Below are 17,105 nucleotides of genomic sequence, written 5' to 3' on the forward strand. Positions count from 1 at the left end.
GGCTTCCAATCATAGAGCGATACAACTTTTGATCCACCATGTTGCCACTTGTATCACTATCCAAATTGCCATTTGTTCCCATAGGTATACTAATCGACTTTGCTTCATTCATACCAAACTTCTTGAGCATGTCTTTGATGTACTTTCCTTGACTCACAAATGTACCATTCTTCAATTGCTTGATTTGAAGACCGAGGAAGTAACTCAACTCTTCAGTCATGGACATCTCAAACTCATTAGCCATCATCTTTCTAAACTCTTCACAAAAGTCTTTATTGGTTGATCCAAATATGATGTCATCAACATATATTTGCAACAAAAACAAGTCCTTCTAATTGTCTTGGTGAAAAGAGTGGTGTCAACCTTTTCCATAATGAACCCTTTAGAGAGTAGGAAGTCCCTCAACCTCTCATACCATGCTCTAGGTGCTTGCTTCAAGCCATACAATGCCTTCTTTAACTTGTAAACATGGTTGGGCTTCTTGTCATCTTCAAAACCGGGAGGTTTCTCAGCCATTGAGAAATGCACTCTTGACATCCATTTAATAGAGCTTGATGTTGTGGGCACAAGCATGGGCTAGCAAGATTCTAATTGCTTCCAATCTAGCAACTAGGGCATATGTTTCTCCAAAGTTAAGACCCTCTACTTGAGTGTAACCTTGTGCTACAAATCTTGCTTTGTTCCTTACAACTATCCCATCTTGATCTTGCTTGTTGCAAAAGACTCATTTGGTTCCAATCACATTGTGGTTCTTTGATCTCTCAACTAATTCCCACACTTGATTTCTTGTGAAGTTGTTCAATTCTTCATGCATAACATTCATCCAATCAACATCCATCAGTGCTTCTTCTATCTTCTTTGGTTCAATGGATGACACAAATGAGAAGTGCTCACAAAATGATGCCAATCTTAATCTTGTTTGTACACCTCTAGAAATATCTCCAATTATAGTGTCCAGTGGATGATCCCTTGCAATATTGGTTGATTGGAGTATTGGAACTTGATTGTTTGCACTTGCTTGCTCATTGGATTGAGATGATGTACTAGCCACTTGATCTTCTTCATTGTCATGAGAGCCACTTGTACTTGCTTGATTAATGTCATCTTGCACATTTGAGTTAGAGAGTACTTGCACTTGATCATCTTCTTCATCTATCACTTGTCTAGGCCTCAATTCACCAACATCCATATTCTTCATGGCATTTAAAAGTTGAATGCCTCTAACATCATCAAGATTCTTATCTTCATCTTGGGAACCCTTAGTTTCATCAAATTCAACATCATGAACTTTCTCAAGAGTACCACTTGCCAAATTCCAAACTCTATATGCTTTGCTAGTGGTTGAGTATCTAAGCAATAATCCTTCATCACATTTCTTGTCAAACTTGCTCAATCTAGTGCCTTTCTTCAATATGTAGCATTTGCAACCAAAGATCCGAAAATATGCAATGTTGGGCTTTCTACCATTCAAGAGCTCATATGGTCTTTCTCCATCATGGGGTGAAAATAGAGGTGGTTGCTACAATAGCAAGCTGTGTTGATTGCTTCGGTCCAAAAGGATTGACCCACATTGTACTCACTAAGCATGGACCTTGCAATTCCAATAGGTGTTCTATTCTTCCTCTCAACAAGGCCATTTGACTGTGGAGTGTACTTGGCCGAGAATTGATGTCTAATTCCAAATTCATCACACAACTCAACAACTCTTGTGTTCTTGAACTCACTACCATTGTGACTTCTAACTCTCTTGATGGTTGTTTCAAATTAATTGTGAATGCCCTTGACAAATGATTTGAAAGTTGCAAACACATTACTCTTGTCCACTAGAAAGAATGCCCAAGTGTATCTAGTAAAGTCATCCACTATCACAAAGCCACATTTGTTTCCACCGATGCTAGTGTATTGTGTTGGCCCAAACAAATCTATGTGCAACAACTCAAATGCTTTGCTAGTGCTCATTATGTTTTTCTTAGGATGGGTGTTTCCAACTTGTTTTTCGGCTTGACAAGAGCTACAAAGTTTATCCTTCTCAAATACCACATCTTTCAAGCCTCTAACTAGATCATGCTTAACCAATCTATTCAATTGTTTCATTCCAACATAACCAAGCCTTCTATGCTATAACCAACCCATACTAGACTTAGTGAACAAGCATGTTGACAATTGAGCTTCACTAGCATTGAAATCAACCAAGTATAGATTCTCATATCTAAAGCCTTTGAAGATCAAATTAGAGCCATCTACACTTATGATCTCTACATCATCTACTCTAAATATGCACTTAAATCCAAGATCACATAATTGAACCATAGATAGTAAATTGAAGTTCAAGCTCTCAACTAGCAACACATTTGATATGCTCAAGTCATTGGATATTGCAATCTTACCAAGCCCTTTGACCTTGCCTTTGCCATTATCACCAAATGTGATACTATCATAACCATTGCTATCATTGGTGCTGATTGAGTTGAACATTCTTACATCACTGGTCATGTGTTGAGTGCACCCACTATCAAGAACCCAATGCCTTCCTCTGGCTTTATAATTGACCTACAAAAGAATATCAATTCTTTTTAGGTACCCAAACTTGCTTGGGTCCTTGAAGGTTAGTGACCAAGCTCTTCGACACCCAAATGGCTTTCTTCTTTGAGCCCACAATTGGTGTACCAACAAACTTAGCCTTTACTCCATTTACACTTTTGGTAAGCAAATAACAAGAATCAAACTTAATTGAGGATACATTTGGTTGCTTGTTCTTGTTCTTGCAATATTGATTTACATGCCCAACTTGCTTGCATCTATTGCAAACCCGACCATTGTTCTTCACAAAACTAGTCTTGTGAGGAGTAAAGGCTACCTTGCCTTTCTTGGGGGTATAGCCCAATCCCTCTTTGTTGAGAGAAAACCTTTGGCTACCCAAGCACTTTAGCAAGCGGGCCTCACCACCATAGGCATTGCCTAAGGCATGAGTGAGCTCATTGACCTCCTTCTTTAAGGTCTCATTCTCAACCTTAAGTGAGGCATCACAAGTGAAACCATCACTCATAGGTGAAGTAGTAGTGCTAGATGAGCTACAAGAAGGGTTAGTGGGAGCAACAACAATAGGCTTATAGAAAGATTCATCAATTATGTCACATGTTAAGCCTACGTCACATGTTACAATTACTTTCTCATTTTGCTCAACAAGAGTGGAATGAGCCTTTTCAAGCTTCTTGTGAGCCTTGCCAAGCTCCACATGGTTTTCCTTTAGACTCTCATGAATAGCATTGAGCTCATCAAAGGCTTGCTTAAGGGCTTTTAGTTCCTTACGCAAGTCTTTGCATTCTCTTCTCTTGATGTCAAAGTGAGTCTTAGCATCTTCTAGCATGTCAATTAGTTCATCTTTAGTTGGTTCATCATCATCATCACTATCACTTTCATTTTCACATTCATCATCACAAGTTTGTACCTTAGAGGTCTTAACCATGAAGCAAGTCAATTGAGTGTCGAAGAGAGAGGGCTTCTCATTTATGGCAATGCTTGAAAGAGCCTTCTTCTTGGTGGTCTTGTCATCATCATTATCATCATCATCACTTGAGGAAGCATCGCTATCCCAAGTGACCATATATGAACCACCCTTCTTCTTCTTGAAGGTTATCTTGTCCTTCTTCTCCTTCTTGCCCTTCTTATCATTATCTTCATTTTCACTATTGTAGGGGCATTGAGCAACAAGATGATCCTTGCTACCACACTTGAAGCATCTCCTTGATTCATCCTTATTCCTTGATGATGACTTCTTCCTTCTTGCATGATACCCCTTCTTCATCATGAATTTGCCAAATCTCTTCACAAAGGGAGCCATCTTCTCATCATCAACTTCATTAAAGCTTGAATATTCTTATTCACTTGATGTTTCTTGCTTTGCCTTGCCCTTGGATGATGATGCGGCTTTAAATGCCACACTCTTCTCCTCATCTTTCTTCTCATTCTTCTTCTCTTCCTTCTCATCATCATCTCTATATGTATCATATGTTATCACATCTCCCAACACTTGGTTTGGTGTCTTGGTGTCCAAACCGCTCCTCACTAGAATAGTGACCAATGTGCAAAATCTTGATGCTAAGCATCTCAAGAACTTGTGGGAAAAGTCCTTGTCCTTGACCTCTTCACCAAGTGCTTTGAGATCATTGACAAGCACTTGTAGCCTATGGAATATCTCCAGCACACTCTCATCTTCCTTCATCTTGAAGCTTGCAAACTTCTTCTTGAGAATGTATGCCTTGGCACCCTTCACCTCTTGAGTGCCCTCAAATGATTCTTCCAATTTCTTCCATGCCTCATGAGCCATCTCAATGTTCTTGATTTTCTCTAATATTGTCTCATCCAACGCATCATGAATGACACTAAGAGCAATGTCATTGTTTTGGAGTAGCACTTCTTCGGCCATGGTGGGAGTCTCTAGATCGGCTATCTCAATCTTAGTCTCCACCACCTTCCACATCTTTCTATTGATTGACTTGATATAGGTGGTCATCTTTGCCTTCCAATATGGATAATTTGAGCCATCCAATTGGGGTGGCTTCTTGGTATTATTGATTTGAGCCATTTTGACACTATAGGTTGTTAAGCCTCAAATCACGGTGACCACAGCTCTGATACCACTTGAAAGGTCCTAATGGCTAGAGGGGGGTGAATAGCCTATTAAAAATTCTAAAACAACACTAAGCCAAGTAGTTAGACAATTGTGAGGCGAAGCGAATGTTGTGCTAGCCTGCTAAAAATGCAAGCCACCTAACCACAATTCTAGTTGCTATAGTCAGTATGTCACACACAAGGCTAGGTCACTACCACTAAGTTAGTGAGCTCTCAAAGACTAACTAAAGAGCCTCACTAACCAAACTATACAAGACACAAGCTAGCTCTCAAAACTAGTTACACTAAAGAGCTTAGCTATACTAGGAAAGTAAATACACAAGGGAGGTAGTGAGTTATACCACCATGGCAAGAGATAATCAATCAATCACAATATGAAACCCGGAGACAATGATAACACAATGATTTATCCTCGAGGTTCACTTGCTTGCCAAGAAGCTACGTCCTCGTTATAGCAATTCACCCACATGGAGGTTCACACGCTAATAGGCATCACATGCCTAACCCACAATCGGGTGCCGCACAACCAACACAAGACGGAGATCCATAAGCTATGAGCAATCCACTAGAGTTGCCTTTGGTGTTTCACCAGGGAAGGCACAAGAACCCCTCACAAATCACCGGGAGGTGGCCAAGAACAACCACCAACTCTTGCCAACACTCCTTTGATGCTCCAAGCCATCTAGGCATCGACAAACACCAAGAGTAACAAGAAAACCACAGCAAATCGATCCCCAAGTGCCACTAGATGCCATCACTCAAGCAAATGCACATGGAATCACTCAATCTCACTTTGATTTGCACTATCAAGAAACAAGATGAGTGGGAGGCTGTTTGCTTGGCTCAAAGGATGCTATCACATGTAAGAATGACCAAAAGAGTGAGCCAAACATGCCCAAGCTCTATTTATAGAGCCCTCAAAAAGTTATAGCCATTATCCCTCAGGGATGTCCGGACCCAGGGTCTGGACCCAGGTTTAGGACCATTAAAGTGAATGTTTGGACCCTAGGATATCGCCATGTGTCACCCGTTCAACCGCGTTCATTGGATCCCAATGGTAGTAAACGAACGCACCACTCAGGATAGTTTTGGACCGGACCAACACCATGGCAACTGGACTATCTTCTTCCAGGGTCACTACAAGGATTTGACCCTTATAGCACCACTTGTTTTCGTAACACCACACATTTGGTTGCAATATTTTGTTCTATGGCAACAAATGTCATAATTGGTAGCAATATATGGGCCTTATGGCCACCCAAATTGTGTGTTGCGTTAGTCATAAACTCTGTTGCAAGAGGTATGCGCTAATGCCATGGTGGAAAAGGTATGGGTGCCTAATACCACATGTAGTGTTGAGTTGTGATAACATTGATGTTGCGTTGCGATAGCTAGGTGTTGTTTCCACCACTGTAAAGTTGGTTGCAAGTAGTTGCACATATGGCAATAAAGTAATTACGTTGTCTTAATTTTGACCTGCGTTGCGATAGATTAGATCTATATTGCATCCAAAAAATGATTAGTTGCAAGTAGTTGCGAATATAGCCATGATGAAACTTTGTTGCCTTGGTCTTGCCCTATGTTGCAAAAGATGTTATTATATTGCAACCAAAAAGGCATTCGTTGCATCTGTTGAGGTTCTATTGCCACCAACTTTATATGTGGCTATATTGAGTATATGTCGCTGCAAGAAGAGTGATATTGGCATTAAAATTTGTCCATAGGCATTACTTATCATGCATCTGAGCCAAAAACAAAGGGGTAAGACCAGCCTACCATCCAAAAGTAAAAAACTAGTAAATAAAAAAACAAGAAAAAAATCACAGCAGGCGGCCTGGTGGCACCAGGCTTTAACAGCATTGGGACATGATCAGCTCTTGGCCCATACAACAATATCTTGGTTCTTGAGCTGCGCAATTTTTTGTTTGATTTAAGGCGTGGTTCATGAGCTGCGCAATATTGTTATGGACAGAGCAACATCTCATCCATTGGCACCATTTTGCATTCATAGTGCTTGCCCACATCCAGTCTTCACATGTTGCATTTACCTTATAAATTCTAATTTAAAACTAGAGAAATGCTACTCTATTTGTGTCAATCTCATCTTGCTGATCAGTGTGACACAGGTTTAATAGAAGATTAGCTTTGTTGTGTTTATGCCATAGATGTGCTTAACTATTATCAAACAGTAACAAGATATTTACAATTTTCCACATTTTTTCTGGTACTATTTTTAATCGTTCACAATAAGAATAACAAGTTCTTATATAATGTCATCAGTATATCTCGATCCAGTAAGAATCAGGCCATATAGCTGGTAACATGAACTTGAATATACAAATAGATGTAAGTACCAGCTAGGTCCTCATAGATAGACATAAATGTACATAATAGATAGATACATGTACTGCATTTACAATATAGATGTCCATACTTAGATGTTGCCAAAGTGCCTACATGATAACCTGCATAAGAACCAGCTAGGACCTGGTTAACCTACTAGGAATTTAGTTATTCTGGGGCTTGATCATTTCTCCATGTCCTCAAACCAGTCAGCAATGGCCACCATGAACTCTTTCATAGTCATGTCTATGTCCTCCCCCATGTCTTCAAGCTTCAGGTCTAATTCTCAATCTCCTCTCGCAGATCATCCATGTGCGATCTAAGTTGTTCAACCCTTTAGCTTAGGGGCTTGGTGACTTTCTGCACCAGCCAACAAAATTTCAGTTAGTAACGTTAAATGCCTCAGAGCAGAACTAGCCAAGGCAGCCAAACAACCGCAGGTTGCACTAACCTTCTATTTGGCTGATGCCGACGATTTGGTCTTTGCCCTTCCTTTCTTTATCAGCTTCGCCTTGAGAATCAGAAGGATTGCTGATCACAACCTAAAAATGGTTGATAGACATGGGTAATGTAGAGTGAAGAAAACATTTGATACACATGGCTAATATAGAGTGCTAAAAATTTCAGGCAATGTGTGCTGAAAACATTTGAAAGGGTTACATGATCCAAACAATCCTAGGTTGGACTAACCTTCTTTTTTGTTGATGCCGATCCAAACAGCACTTCCTTTCTATTTCATATTCGCCTTCCAAATCAGAAATGGCAATTAACCTAAAAAGCTTACAGATTAGGTACGTGAATGAAAACAAAATGTGTTTGTCATGTGAGTTGCATTTGTTCAGTTATGTGGATTATCTGTAATAGGAAACAACAAAATTCAGAGGTAGAAGACTTTTAACAATATTTCATGTCTTGCTTCATTGTTCTGCTAAAATTACCAATGCACAGTAAGGTGCAGCCAAGCATGCTTAAGTTGTGGTGCTCAAGCAAAACAAATTGATCCAGATTTGAGCCTTGTCTCAAAGAATGTAGTGACTGATTTATATTAGCAATTGCACTGGGCTCCTGATTTGATTAGCGTTTACCCCAAAATTTGGAAGAAGAGTCGCAAGGACTTAAAAGCTCCCAAGATCATGTCGTCAAGGAATCAATCGCGTGCAGGTCGGTATCAGCTGATTCAAACACAAAAACAGGAATCAGCTTTCTTCAGATGGCACCAGCAGATAACGACAAAGGCTACGATCGGCACCGGGACAAGGCATGTTGGACTCTACAAGAAGGGAAAGATTAGAGTCCAAGTTATCTTAAATTAGGAATATTTGCTCTAGGGTCAAAGATTATGATAAGTTGAGCTTAGACAGGAGTCATGTGCAGGTCTGGGTATAAATATCAAACCCCGGCTATTGTAAAGACACACAATCAATCCAATACAAGTTATTTACTTTTTTCGGCTCCAGCCACCCCTTAGGAGTAGGAGTAGGAGTAGAGTAGATCTCAGCGAGTTGTTTAGCAAGTACAGCTGCATCGATCCGGTCGACCTCCACTGCTTGTCTGTAAGTATCGTCATGGCTAATACCTCTGTTCGTACGGCTGCATTGATCCGGTCGACCTCTACTGTGACTCTGGTATGAGTTAGTTATCGACTCTTGTCTAGTTCAAGTACGACTACATCGATCCGGTCGACCTCCACTGCTCGAACTAGATTAAAATCAAGTTATCAGCTCTATCTAAGGATGGCGTTCCTTCGGATAGATTCATCAAGTTACCGATGTTGCTTATTGCTTCCATTATTTATTTAATTACAGCAATATCACTTCGCCCGATTGAGATTGATCTGGATCAGCCTTATATCTTGTTTAACCCATCGTTTATTAACCTAAATTTGATCTAATCTGCACTTTAAACGATGAGTTATGTTTTATCAGCTGTTTTATATCAATCTTAATCGTGCATAGCGTGCGGTTAAGACGTGTTTGATCTTGAGTAGATCTATTGGCTAGCGAAAACCGTTCCATAGTCCGTTATCATGGCCTGTGTGATTCTACCTCACACCCCACTGTTAGCACCGTGGAGTGGGGATCGTTAGTTGGTAGATCTGTTCCTGAGATGTCATGATCTTAACTGTGCGCTATGCCTGAATCGGCTGTTTTAGCCGATATCGAGTGCTTTCACGAACAGTTCACGTCATGAGACCGTTGAAGTAGCGATAGGTTGAAAGATGTGTTAGCCCCATGATCTTATTATTGTATTACGGCCTGCATGATTCTGCCTCATGCCCCACTGATATTAGTAGTAAGTTAGGGTCGTCGAGTCTATTATTGTTTCTACGACCTGCATGATTCTGCCTCATGCCCCACTGGTCATAGCGATAGATGAGATCTAACATGTTCATTAGATTTATCTCTATTAAATGGTTGAATGATGATGAATTGTTTATTTTACAAAGGGGTTCGGTTACTTGCAGTTATTGGCTTAGCATGAACTAATTACTGTTGATATCCTTTTGCCAGTAACCAATATTTGTCTAAACAATGATATTCATCCAGACTGATAGCCGATTCTTCTTACACAACCCCACGAGCTTTAACCGATTTGTCCTTATGAATATGCTGGAATCGACTATTTAGTCGATCTTCTTTCATATCGACTCTCAGAGCCGCACATTCGGGACTGTCTGGCAACACCGGTATGTTCCGCCCTTAATTACTGATAAACTTTCTCTCCTTGTCAATTACAGGGTTAAATTGACTGGCACGTCTCGAGAGGAGTGCGCAGGATCGACCATCCCTGCACTGAAGCTAGGTGGATCTCCAGCTCCTTCGAGCGGACCCTTCCGACTTGCTGCGTGTGTAATAGCCAATTTTAAAAATAGTATAGACTATACAAATCATAGTTAAAAGGTTTGTTTTTTTTAAAAAAACTGCACATATGTAGATAATGACATGTTGAATATCCACAAAATGAAAAAAAAATTACCAACTCATTTAGATTTATGTGATGAAAGTTTTTGAGAATGTTAAAAGGGTGTGGTTGGGTCCCTCAAAATTTTGAATTACACAGGTTTACAAACCACATATACTAGTTTTTTTTCTTTTTGAGTCTCACAGTACTGACACAGATGCCTACAAATGTTGCTCCAATACCAAGTAACTCTAAGAAGTGGTTAGAAATACATTTAAATTTAGAAAAGCGTATTATTGCAAAAAATAAAATAAAATTGTGTACATTGAAAAACATATTTTTTTCGAAGTTTCACATTCGAAAACATATTGAAATTAGGATATATTAACTTATTAAGTTTCCATTAAAAAGGTATCCCCTCCATTCTAATATCATTAATGATACGAGTATGAATCCGATAAATTTTTTAAATTAATATCATTAGATAGATCGTTAAATCTATTTTTTTAATAAACTTATTTAGCGATGCAAATGCTGCAAATATTTTTCTATAAACCTAGTTAAACTCAAGAAAGTTTGATCAGCACAAATACCATATCAATACTTAAAAAGGGAGAGAGATAGTACATACTACAAAAACTTTTTATTTTTGGATTTTTGACATATTCATATTTTAATCCCTATTTCTTATTTACATTATAAATTTTACCACCTTTTTTTGGTACTTATTGTTTAAATTTTTTAACTATTTCATATTTATATTTACAATTTCTTTTCTATTTGTTACTCATATATTTTTCCCTTTGGCCCAATAACACAAATAATATGTGCTTTACTAAACTAGGGGCCACATAATCATCTAAGAGGCACGACATCATCGTCCACATTTGAACTGTGTTTTTTAAGTTCTATATACGACATCATCATCCAATTGAACTGTGGTTTTTAAGTTCTACACGACATCATCGTTCACATTATCATTTAATAATATACTAGGCACCACATCACCATCTAATAGGCACAATATTAACTTATATTCCAAGTTCTTATATATGCTATCCATTTTGTTGCTTAACCTTAACTGAACTAGGGGCCACGATTGTTCACGAACATGACAGTACCGAATCATAGGATGAGGTCGTAGTATCGGGATACTATCACATTTGTACTATATTGGAAAGATTAAATGCTACCATTTTAATTTTTAAAAAATTATTTGAGTTTTGTATATGTAAGATCACTTATAAACATTATGTTCCATGCAACTTAGCTTTAGACAATATTTAGTACATTTGAATTAAAAAAACTTATTTATATCAATTATTATGTACTATCGTAGTACAGTTGAATCGTGATACTATATATTCTTTGTAGGATCATGTGGAAACAGTAGAAGACTCATTTTGAATCGCAATACGATAAAGTTCATTTAGGATCGGTCCTTGACAAACGGGACCATTCCACACCGCAGTCCAAGCGAACTCGCAGGCTTGGTTTTAGGTTCGGATGGTTCCAGGACCATCCCGCGACGCTATCCAAACACGCTGATAATTTCCCTTGATATGATCATAGTGATAAGATTGTAGAAAAATGCATCGGGATCTTGACAAGCTTAGCTATATATGCTCTCAAATTACTTGCTACGTCATCAAATCATCTTGTCGATGTAATTTTCCCGGTAAGCGCAATGTCATTTTTAAGGGTTCAACAAGAATTGAGAAAGCCCAATCCTCAAGGATTTGATATTTAGCGTGTGTTTGGTTTAGAAACAATGTGGAATGAGTTGGCTCTATCCCTATTTTTTGGGTAGGATTGGACCCATTCTTTGTTTGGTTAGAGGGATAGGGTTGCCCCATGTTTTATGTCTGGTTCAAGAGGGGTTGAGATCCTTAACGAATGGGCCCCGCGTATCAGCCATCTTTCTCTGCTTAGTCACCTGGCGCCGCTGCTCCACAACTCCACCCGCGCCCGATCTTCGATGCTGCATAGCTCCCTCCTGCTCCCGCCTCCACTCCACCACTCCCAAATCCGCCGCCTCCCACTCAATCGCTGCTGAGGAGGAAGGATATTGAAAGGGGAGGAACACCCACTCGATCGTCAGCCATGGCCAGGGGAGAGAACTAGGAGTCGTAGACCGGGCTGCTCAGTCAAATCACCTCGCATCGTGTCGTGGCTCGGTCACCATGGCCTCGGTTGCACATCCGCCGCACACGTGCCACTGCTCAGGCCAGCTACTCCCTCTGCACGCGTAGGCTTCATCTGGGTCTACGCGGTTTGCCCAATTTGGTGGAGCCGGTCGAACCCGATATTCCCTATGGGAACAAACCCAACCCACTTGAACCCCAGACCAAACACTATCAAATCTGGGTCCAATCCATCCAATCCAGGTGAACCTTTAATCCAAACACACGTTTAGGCATGATAGAAGGATTTGATATAAAAAAATTGCTAATACCTAATAAGTATCATTAGATTAGTTCTAGAATATATTTTCATAATAAACTTACTTAGAGATACAAATATTGATATTATTTTTTCTATAATTAGTCAAACTTAAAAAACTTATTATGGGACCGAGGGAGTATAGTTTATCATTTTCTTTACTTCTGATGAGTACTCATTTAAAATTGATATGATTAGCTATATTTCATTAGAAAAGTAGATAATTATTTTGTATGAGTAGCTATATTTCTAATGAGTAAACAAAATAATATGTACTTTTAACTTGCATTAGAAAAGTAGATAATTATTTTATTTGCCTATTTAGTATATTTTATTTTTATTAGGCTCTGACGATTATATCATTTTTTATTTTTTTCCACCACGCATGGATCCCCTCCTTTAATTTTCGCTAGTAGCCCGCCAAAACAGCCACCAGTAGGACCAGATCCAATAATCACGCCTTTAATTTTCACAATAGCCAGCCAAAATACCCACCGGTAGGATTAGATCCAATAATCACGGCACATAACTCCTCCCACCACGCCTTTCGCGTGCCCCTTTCCTAAAACCGTGCGTGTGGGGGCTGTCATTTTTTCACGCTAGGTAAAGCGACGGCGGCGACCACGGAGACCACGACGGCGGCTCGATGGACACACCCACGGTGGCTGCCTCCTCCAACGCTATACGCAAGCGCGCCGTGATGCCACGTCCTTCGTCCGCGCCTCCATCTTCCGCAACCTCAATCTTCAGAAGAGAGGCACCGTTCTGCTAATGAAGATCACGTCCAGGAAGAAGATGACAGCCACGACGTTGATGGCTCAGGGACACTATGTTTTCTCTACAGCAGGTACGTGCTATTGTTGTTGTTAGTTGGCATACGTGATGGGTGTCGGCCGATCGATCAAAGCTGTTTGGGCGCGTGCGTGCATGTTGTAGTGTTGAAGGCACGTGCGTGCGTCGAGAAAGAGATCATTCAATCTGCATTTATCATTCAAAGCTGTTGTATAAAGTCTGCCTTGACGAATAACTTTCCTGCTTAGCATAAAGAGATCTATAATATTTATATTTGGATTAGCATCTGGTACAATATTTTAGTTCAATCAATCATCACCGCTGGCACAATATTTTGCCTCTGCTAATTGCTGAACCTGCATTGTGTATGAACAAAAAGCAAATTGCTGAATCTGCTGACAATCAGGCATATTTAAATTTTAGTGCTATTTTCTATGCATCAATAAGCAGTCCTGATGCATATTGCTTAACCTGCTGACATACTGTTATGCCCGCACTATTTATATTTGCTACCTGATGCATATAATTTATATTGCCAACAATTTATACTGAAACTGCTGAACCTGCTTGATTGCCGGATTGCCAATAGTGATTGGCAATAATTTATGCCCTCACTATTTATATTGCCTGATTGTTGAACCTGCTCATGCATATATTTTATACTGTTCCAATAATTTATATTCGGTTTTTTCAGTTTGATCAGTCCATGCTAATAGAGAAATTATTAATCAAAGCCTCATTATAATGAGAAAAATATTGCCTCTTGCATTGCAATCACATTTTGCTAATTTTGTTGAATTCAAGTCTAAGTAATATCTTACACCACACAATGATGTTTTTCTGCTCTATACGCATACAGTAAACCATTGACGGTGAGATGTGGACAATTTATTTCCAATGCAAGGGGAAACCTGAGGACGATGAATTCATCGATACTGATGTAGACAGAGCTCATATCTCATTTCATAACCTGGTATATTTTAAAGAACAGTTTGGTTATGGAGTCAGGGACTTCTTATACTACAAGAAGCGTTGTAACTTTGGAGGACTACTCACACCAAGGATGGGCAATGGTCAAATGAAGACTCTAGGGATGTCTACATGAGTGCTTGTCTATGATTGTAGTTTTAAAATTACAGCATGTTTCAAACTTATTTTGGAACTGTTTGGAATTACATGCTCCTGATTTATTTCTCGTGTTTCAGTTAGGAAAATGCTTGCAACCAAGTTACAGAGGCAGAAAAAGGGAAGGATAGGCCCTTCCTCACGGTTGAGGAGGAAACACAGTTTTCCAACTCAACTACTCTAAAACTCTTGGAACAAAATCGTACAAATGTCATGGACGTGGATACATGGCGAAATATCCAACACGAAGTGCTCTACAGAGAAGAAGATGCAGCCCATAGTGAAGTTTTAGCCTGCCAAGAAAGAATGCAACACCAACAAGAGGTTGAAGAATTAAAAGAAAAGCTTGCAAATGAAGTTTCAGCAAGGGAAAGAGATAAGGAAGAAAGTATGAAACAAATTGAAAAAATTAGGGAAGAATTCCGGTCAACACTACAACAATAAATACAATTGGCACTGCAACATGTACCAACTTTGGAACACGGTTCTCCTTTTTGGCTCTATTTTAGCTAATGTTCCTTGTCTTTTGCGGTGCACATGCTATCCCAGGAACCATCAACACTACTCAGGTTCCAAATGGCACAAGTGTCGACAACAACTTCATCACACCACCACGCATAGAGGATGCAACTGTGCAGGTAATGAAAATGCAACAAGGTTACTTACAAAACATGCAACATGTTTACACATAAAATGCAACTTGTTTACATCAGCGTTCATTTTGGCAGAGTAATGGACCATCAAGCGTGTTGACCACAGAAAAGGTAGTTGATGAAGGTACTACCATGACAGCAAAGATTAGTGCAACCAGGCCTCTTTTCTAGAAAAAGAATGGTGCCAATGGGTCATAGAATTATGTTTCTTCCCAACAACTATTGAGGACTTGTAATCAAAAGAGAAAACATCAGGTATGAATACCAATGTGATTTGTCTTTGAAATGGTGGCAAATATGCTATGTATGATATGTCAGTAAAGTTCATCAAACTGGTGGGGATCTTATCATCTCAAATGTTATATTATATTCTTGTTGGGTGTTGCTTAATTTACTTTATATCTTTGCTATGTCACTATGATCATTAAATTTACACGTGCTTAGTTTTACAATGCACTTAATCATCAAGGATCCTATATTAATTTAATAATAAATTCTATATGTGTTCATGAATTACAGGAATGGGCGGACAACCAAACTATTTAGAGAAAGCTTTATGCCTAGCTATATGCTGGTGATGGACAGCTAGAAGAATGAAGTGCCGATGGGCGATGGAGCATGAAGAGATCAATAAGCGAACTCATATTTAGTTATATTTTAAAATGCCAAACATAGTTGCAAACTTGTAGAATGAGATGATGTGGTCATGTTTATTTTAGTAGTACTCCAGTCATTGTGTTATTACTTTGGTTGAGACATATATTTGAAGTTAATGAAGGTTTGAGTTCTTATATATGATGATGAAATCTATACTAATGTCACAATTATTTTGTAACAACAATTAAATTTATAGCTACGAAAAGAAATTAAAAAGGCGTTGGCCAAAATGCGCTTGTTGCAACAAACTACGACGCAACCATTGTTTGTTGTTGCAATATATATTATTGCCATAAATTTTATGTGTTGCTACAGGACATGTCTACCACCAACAAAGATTCATTGCATTTTTCATCTACTACCACCAACAATGATTCATTGCATTTTTCATCTCTTACCACCAACAATGTTTCATTGCATTTTCCATCTCTTACCACCAACAATGATCGGTTGTGTTTTCCATCTACTACCATCAACAATGATTCATTGCATTTTTCATCTATTACCACCAACAATGATTCATTGCATTACGTTTTATTGCCACCAGCAAATGAATGTGGCAATTGTGACTCTAGCCACCAAATTTGTTACGTTGTAAGATTTCTTTGATGCAATGGAGTACACTGCATGGCAATATGGCCATATTCCCACGTAACTATGGAGTGGCAATAAAGGTATTTTGCAATAAGTTCATTAATGGCAATAATATCATAATGCATCCACATGTTTCATCGCAATAGTAATTCACGCAACCATTCTGCTGGTTGCAATATCTATGCTTTGCAACAAGAACCCGGTTGCGTTAGTTTTTTATGTGCATTGCAAAACCACCAAATTGCAACACCACATACAAAAGGATGCAAGAACCTATTGCACCGTTCCAAATGCAACCACCTATCAACGACCATAAATAGATGCAATTGATCTATATTGCAACCAAAATAGCCATATTGCAACCCAATATAGGCGTTATGATAGGGCTGGATCCTAGTAGTGGGTCCGGAGGGATCCAGTAAGGATCCAGAGAGGGAAAATTCCTCTGGACCCGGTCTGCTTAGACCAACTGGACCAACTCAGGGTCTGAATCCTTTCATTGCGCCAACCGGAAATAGGCACATCGCCCTGCCTCTGCTGCTCGCTCGATCGGCCTCACAACACGCCAAAACCGGACTTTTCCCTGATGGTCTAGAATCGCAAGCATGCAGGGTCTGAGTCCATGCGCCCCTACGCTGCCTGCAGTGGCTCCAAAGCTGGACCTGCATGCCTAGCGTCGGACGCGTAGCCCGCCATGGTCCGGAGCGCGCCAGGCCGCTTCGCGCCTTTCTGCCTCTACGCCACGCAGCCAAAGGGCCAGGACCGGACTCTTGTTTGATGGTCCTGAGGGACTGAGCACTAGGGTCTGAGGCCCCCAAGGCCGTGCCCATCTCTCTTTGCCGCTGCGCTGCACTGCTGGGCCAGACTCACGCGTGACATGGTCCGAAGTCTACCCTGTCTCTTTCAAAGTACTAATCCTGAACAAGAATTTCTTGTACACAAAAAGGAATTGCTGGTTGAGCTGAG

The 17,105-nt window shown here is 39.7% G+C and overlaps 1 long non-coding RNA gene across 1 annotated transcript; it reads left to right on the top strand.

Moving 5' to 3' along the window:
• The first annotated feature begins 12,881 nt into the window (after positions 1 to 12,881).
• LOC136506613 (uncharacterized) lies at positions 12,882 to 15,512 on the top strand. Its single transcript, XR_010771679.1, has 4 exons — positions 12,882 to 13,165; positions 13,970 to 14,873; positions 14,964 to 15,143; positions 15,408 to 15,512. It is a non-coding gene; the product is annotated as an uncharacterized lncRNA (long non-coding RNA).
• The last annotated feature ends 1,593 nt before the right edge of the window (positions 15,513 to 17,105 follow it).

Source organism: Miscanthus floridulus, chromosome 15 (assembly GCF_019320115.1).
Source record: "Miscanthus floridulus cultivar M001 chromosome 15, ASM1932011v1, whole genome shotgun sequence".
NCBI lineage: Eukaryota > Viridiplantae > Streptophyta > Magnoliopsida > Poales > Poaceae > Miscanthus > Miscanthus floridulus.